We start from the raw sequence: 7,047 nt of genomic DNA, 5'->3' as shown, positions 1-7,047 counted from the left end.
TATGTCGATTATTTCTTCTCCCAGAGCTCTTGATTGTCAGCCCAGGCACTACCCTTACTCTTTATGTGTTGCTAGAAGGGAAACAAGAATTGGAACTGGAAGACAATGGAGTTTACTAGCAAAGTGTCTTTTAAAGGAATTTTGGGCAAGTGCTACTATGACAGCAAGGATGGATGTGTTTCGGACAAAGGAGAGAAAGGGGGGCCTTGGAAACTTGATTTGAGCTCGCAATGTGCCTTCCCAAGAGAAGTGTGCCATTTGTTTCTCATAAAGAGAGCAAACCCATTCCGAACAGGGATTAAAAAGAGAGGTCCTGACAGAGATGACCGTTGCCCTGAAACTGAGCCCCACAAGTACATACATATGTCACACACACACACACACACACACACACACACACGTATATCATATGTTCATACATATATGCATGTCACATACATGTACTCATATACACTTAGGCTGAATCTGTATGTTCCTTTAATATCTTATACAGAAGAGGAAAAACAGACCTCAAAGAAAGTAAATGTGACAAGTCACAGGATGAAAATGAAAAAGACATAACTTAGGAACTCTAATATTCTTGCTGTTTGCTTAGACTATAGACAAGCAATAAAACCAAGAAAATTTAAGTCCTTGTATTAGAGTTCTCAATAATGTTGAGCATTTCCTTGGCTCTTCACCATATAAAATGGACTTCCTCTCACATGACCTCATTAGATCATCAAAACAATGCTAGAAAATTGTTCTTTGCTATCCCAGACATTATAGTGTAAGAATCAGCCTCACAAGAAAGTGTAAATGACAGCTTAGTGCCAGTGCCAGTTAGGCAACCCATCATTGGCAAAGTGCAAACCTGGATTATTAATTCACCATATTTTTATATTTCTTTTCTCATTAAAATTGACAATAACCTCCCTACCTAGTAGAAGACTTATTTCATTAATAACCCCTCAAGAATAATGAACATTGTATTGAACAGTAAATAAATGTTTGTTTGATAAGGTAATCAATGAATATGGCCACCACTGAGAAGTATCTTAATAATTTTTCACGTACATTTTTGTGTGTCCCTCCAACACTTCCATGAGATACCATTTTTGCTTTATAGGAGAAGCAAGATGCAAAACAGCAGGCGACTTTCTTCATTTCTGAATAAGAGTGTGTAACTGAAGTTGCAGACAGAGTTTAATCCATATTTCTGTCATCCCAACACCTCTTTGCCCAGTCTTTAAACCCACATTATCTAATACAATAACCCATAGCAATATGAAGTTCCAGGTTACTTACAACGGAGAATAATCTAAATTTCTCAGGCTAGTTCCTATAAAATATGCACCAGACATCACAGGATAGAAAGGAGTTATTTGAACTACATTGTAGTAATTTTATTTTATTACAGATTGAGCTTCAGATTTAGATTAAATTTCAAATAAAATATCATTAAAATCAATTGTCTTTTTACTTCTTGATTTAAAAACTTAAAGTTGTATATGTGGTTTAGATCTGTATGGTACAGAGCTACTCTGATTATTTCTAAAGATGTTCAAATCTAGCTTTGTCCGATATCCCAGAACACAGAGCATTCTTTAGTGTCTCAGCCACTTGAAGTGTGCATCACAAAAGTTATTAATGACTTCCTTCCATTTGTTCCTGATATGTCTCTGAAGGACTCCAGATGTTTATTTGAGTCAATCTGGGGATCAATCCATATTCTCATTGTCTTTGGAACTGCCTCCATGTTCTCTTCCTGTGTTAACCAGATAATCATAAATGTGACCTTTATATATCTACTGTTACATCAACCACTATACACTAGACTTGGGGACAGTGAAAAGTTACTACAAAATTTGGACAGTAGCTTATGATTCAGAGGCACATATCCTTTTCAGGGAAGTGTTTCGCCAAATGTTGACTCATTGTCCCCTGCTAGCACTTCTATTTTAACACAGTTTTCTCCATTGCCATTAAAAAGGACTCACACCAATTTAAATGTTTCCTCATAGAAGTGATATTTGTCTTTCCCAGACTACTCATTCAGAAAGTCCATAGCTGGGTTTAGATGTCAAACAATAAGAAATAACACTGCTAGGGGTCTAAAGTAGATAATAACTGACTATTGCTGAGTGGTCAACAATGCAGGATAGCCTTATGTAAAATATTTCAAGTTTTCATGACTGCCTTCTAAAGTGATTATGAATGCTATTTTAAAAAAGAGAAAAGAGACAAAATAAGTTGCCTGAATTCACAGTAAGTCAATTGCATCAAGGCTTGATGATTAACCATATGTCTCTAGTTTTAAAACCTGCAGAATCTTAAATTATTCCATCGGTTTTTTTTTTCTCTGACAGTACCATTTATTCCTTCCATGGGACACTCATTGGCATTTGGAGCAAATTCATATCATGTAGGATTCATCCCACACTATTTAACTGTCTGTGTTGTTGGCACTTCACTTATGCTTTGCCATGCTAAAGGGAAATTATCCTCTTTCTATGCCGTGCCTTGAAGAGTACTCAGTGCAGAGTTGCGGCTTACAAAAATATCATTTCATCAAATCAGTGTGTTGACCCATTTTCCAAGGAAAACCCAGGAGACTATGCAAAGGGATATAGTTAAATGTGTAGGCTTTATGTGACTCAGTGTTCTTGCCAAACTAAAGGACTTTTTTTTTTTTGTTTTGTTTTTTGTTTTTTGTTTTTCGAGACAGGGTCTCTCTGTAGCCTTGGCTGTCCTGGACTCACTTTGTCGACCAGGCTGGCCTCGAACTCACAGTGATCCGCCCGCCTCTGCCTCCCGAGTGCTGGGATTAAAGGCATGCGCCACCACGCCCGGCTCTAAAGGACATTTTTATATGAAAATTATAAAGGAAGAAGTCTCTTCGGAGTAATCCTGCTTTCATTAAGAATAAAAATACACTGAAGAAGAAGCTATACAAGCAAAAAATAATCAATGATCCTAACCACTGACACCCATCAAGTTTGTTGAGCCCAGGAATCCCAAATTCCCCTGCACATGCCAGACTTAGCCTTGCTTCTTTGCTCACACATCTGAGCTATTTTGTGCTATAATGGCAGTGAGGGACCATTAACCCAGAGATATCATGGTCTATAAAGATGCTAATGGTAAAGGTCTGGCCCTTTCCAGAAACTCCTGGTCTAGGAAGTGTTTCCCTGGGATCTAAACAAGGAGAGCAAGGCTCTCAAACAACACTTGGGCAAGCCCCAAAGCAGCATGATCGAAAGAGCTTTTCAGGCAGGCAGAGTGTCACATGCCTGTAGTTACAGCACTGCAGCAGTAGCGGAAGGCGCATCTGGGCTTCAAGGCTAGCCTCTCCTGCATAGAGAGTGAGTTTGAGGTCAGCATAAGCTACATGAGATCCTACCTACGAAAAAAAAAAAAAACCAACCAAATAGACAAAGAGCTTTATAATGCCTGCACACAAGCATAAACACAATATCTGTAGTCAGACTGAAAAAAAGTTTTGTTCACTACAACCAGTGTACAGGACACTATTGGATACTGCAAGTTGCTTCAGAACGACAGGAGGAAGAGGGAATTGGTGCAGTATTCGTACATCTGTTAGATGATTTGGGGGAGTATTTAAGGCTGTCATTTTGGTCTGCATGGGGTGTTGACAAAATTAGGAGGATAACTATGACTGGGGATACTGAGAATTTTTTTTAAGGAACATGATTTTATTTTTTTTCCTTTATTAATTTATTCTTGTTACATTTCAATGATTATCCCATCCCTTGTATCCTCCCATTCTTCCCTCCCTCCTCTTTTCCCCTTATTCCCCTCCCCTATGACTGTTCCTGAGGGGAGACCTGGTGGCACTCAGAGGAAGGACAGGAGGCCACCAAGAAGAGACTTGATACCCCATGAAAATTAAAAATTCTTAATCTAGAAACTTAAACATAACATATGCAATCTAGAAACAACATATGGGTAGGATTATAGTTTTATCTAAAAAGCAGATGAATGAAGCTGGGCAACCCATAAGCAAAGCAGCAGCCAGTCTTTGTGTCTGGGAGGGAGGAAGATGCTTTTTTGAGTTGTGATTCAGACACTGTCCTTGCTTGTGCTGTAACTCAGGTGGGATACAGAGAGGCATTGTATTGCCTCATAGCATCGTGGTCTCAACGTGACGTGAACTTACGCTGAGTCCTATGAGATTAGGGATGTCCATAAAACAAAAGAGTAGTATGACCCAGGTGTCTATGGCGGTTACCCCAGAGCTCACCAGCGTTTGCTCACAGCTCTCCTTTCCCTTCCCTTTCTCCTTCCAATACAATCCTAACCATATAATCCATGATTCCAACAAAATGGACTTAAGAAAATGCAATCCCGTCTCTTAAGTTAGGGTGTGAGGAGGGTACTGTCTTAGGAAGAGAGTAACCCTGAAGAAGATATAGCTGAGATAAATGTAAGCTCCCTCTCTTTCAACTGTGTTATTTCAGAAAGGCTTCAAAATCACTCAGCCTTAATGTCCTTACTTGTAAAACAATAAAGTTGAAATAAGAATGCATTATGTGGAGAGAGTCTACATTGGGCGTCTCCCTCAGGCTCCTCTCCTCAAAGCTCATGGAAACTGTCAGACCAGAGGGGCAAAGATTGTTGGAGTCAGAGGGGATAGAGGATGCCAGAACATGGCCCAACAAATCAACTAATCAGGACTCATATGAGCTCATGGAGACTGAAATAGCAAACAAGAATCTATTTTTGATTAAAGATGACAAAATAATTTCATATTAATAGTATAACACACAGTAAAATATTTGTTACATGGGAAATTTCCAGTAAATTATACATATCACTTACTGTTTTAACCATGTTTTTCATTGGTGTGGGGGAAAATACAGGCAAAATCAACTTAGGGGAAGAAGGCTTGGTTCTGGCTCAGAGTTTTAGAAGTAAAATGGTTCCATTATATCCTTTAACCATGTGTAGAACCCTCTTATACCTTCTCTCTCTTCAAAGTTCCCAGCCATGGTCCGTTGCTAATTTCTTAACTTCTATGGGTGTTCCAAATTAAAAAAAAAAAATATATATATATATATATATATAAAATATATATATATATATATATATATATATATATATATATATATATATTCAAAGTTAACCTCCCAAATGAGAGAAGACATGTGACAATGTGACATTTGTCCTACTGGTCTCAGTTACCCTACTTAGAATGATGTTTCATCCCAACCCCCGCCTCCATCTTCCTATGAGTTTTGGAATTTCATTTTTCTTAAGAGCTTAATAATATTTCACTGTATAAATATACATTTTTGTTATCCGTTCACTTATGGACATCTGGGTTGTTTACATTTCCTGGCTATTGTGAAAAGAGGAGCAATGAACATGAACAAACAAATACCTTTGAAGTAGAATATGAAACCCTTTGGGTATGTGCCTAAGAGTGGGATAGCTGGGTCAGACATTAAGCTTGTTTCCAGCTTTTTAAGGAACCTCCACACTGATTTCCATAGTTGCTGTACCACCTTGCACTCCCAAGAGCAGTAAGTGACCCCTTTGCTTACACCCAAGCTAGCAACTGGCAATTTGTACTTTGGGCCTGAACCATTCTGATTAGGATAAAATGAAATTTCAAAATAGTTTTAATGTGCATCTTCCTGATGGCTAAGGATACTGACTGTTTTTAAAAAATGATTCTCAACTATTTACATTTCATCTTCTGAGGACTCTGTTTAGTTAAACCTGTCAGGAAAAACACAGTCATCAACACACCTAAAAGTATATTTTGTGGTGATTCTAAATCCAGCCAAGCTGACAATGAAGGCTAACTATTACACTAAAGAAATAACAAGAAACAGCATTAAATATTTCATTTTAGTTAAAATTAACAACAAATATCAATAAAGATGATATAACTGACAAAGAAAGCTCCTCTTTTTGTGCTAGAATAGTTAGTACCTTAGAAAACTACAATTAAAGAATAGCTAAAACACTCCTATACAATAAAAGATCCTCCGGAGGAATTTCCATGCCCAATCTCAAGCTTTACCATAGAGCAATAATAATTAAAACAGCATGGTACTGGCATAGCAATAGGCTGGTTGATCAGTAGAATAGAATTGAAGACCCAGAAATTAATCCACACACATATGGTCATTTGATTTTTGACAAAGAAGCCAAATTTATTCAATGGAAAAAGGATATCATATTCAACAAATGGTGCTGGTCGAACTGGATGTCTACATGTAGGAAAAGGCAATTGGACCCATATTTGTCACCATGCACAAAATTCAAGTCCAAGTGGATTAAAGACCTTAACATAAAACCAGAGACACTAAATCGGTTAGAAGAAACAGTGTGGAAGAGGCTGGAAGACATTGGCACAGGAGACAACTTCCTGAACAGAACTCTACCAACCCAGACCTTAAGGTCAGCAATTAATAAAAGGCACTTCATGAGGCTGAGAAGCTTCTGTAAGGCAGGAGACACTGTCAATAGAACAAAGCGACAGCCTACAGACTGGGAAAAGATCTTCACCAACCCTACATCTGAAAAAGGTCCAATATCCAAAATATATAAAGAATTCAAGAAATTAAACATCACCAAACCAAATAACCCAATTGAGAAATGGGGCTCAGAACTAAACAGAGTATTCTCAACAGAGGAATATCGAATGGCCGAGAAACACTTTAAGAAATGCTCAATGTCTTTAGTCATCAGAGAAATGCAAATCAAAACAACGCTGAGATTCCACCTTACACCCATTAGAACGGCTAAGATAAGAAATTCAAGTGACACCACATGCTGGCAAGGATGTGGAGAGAGAGGAACACTCCTTCATTGCTGGTGTTAATGCAAACTAGTACAACCACTTTGGAAATCTATCTGGTGCTTTCTCAGAAAACTAGGAATAGGGCTTCCTTAAGACACAGCTATTCCCCCATCCCCCAAAAAGAAAGAAGAAGAAGACACAGCTATTCCACTCCTTGGAATATACCCAGAAAATGCTCCACCAGACAACAAGGACATATGCTCAACCATGTTCATAGCAGCCGTATTAATAAT

This window comes from Acomys minous (assembly GCF_964271855.1).
Source record: "Acomys minous genome assembly, chromosome: 12".
In the NCBI taxonomy this organism is placed as follows: Eukaryota; Metazoa; Chordata; class Mammalia; order Rodentia; family Muridae; genus Acomys; species Acomys minous.
Note: the sequence above shows the minus strand (reverse complement) of the source record.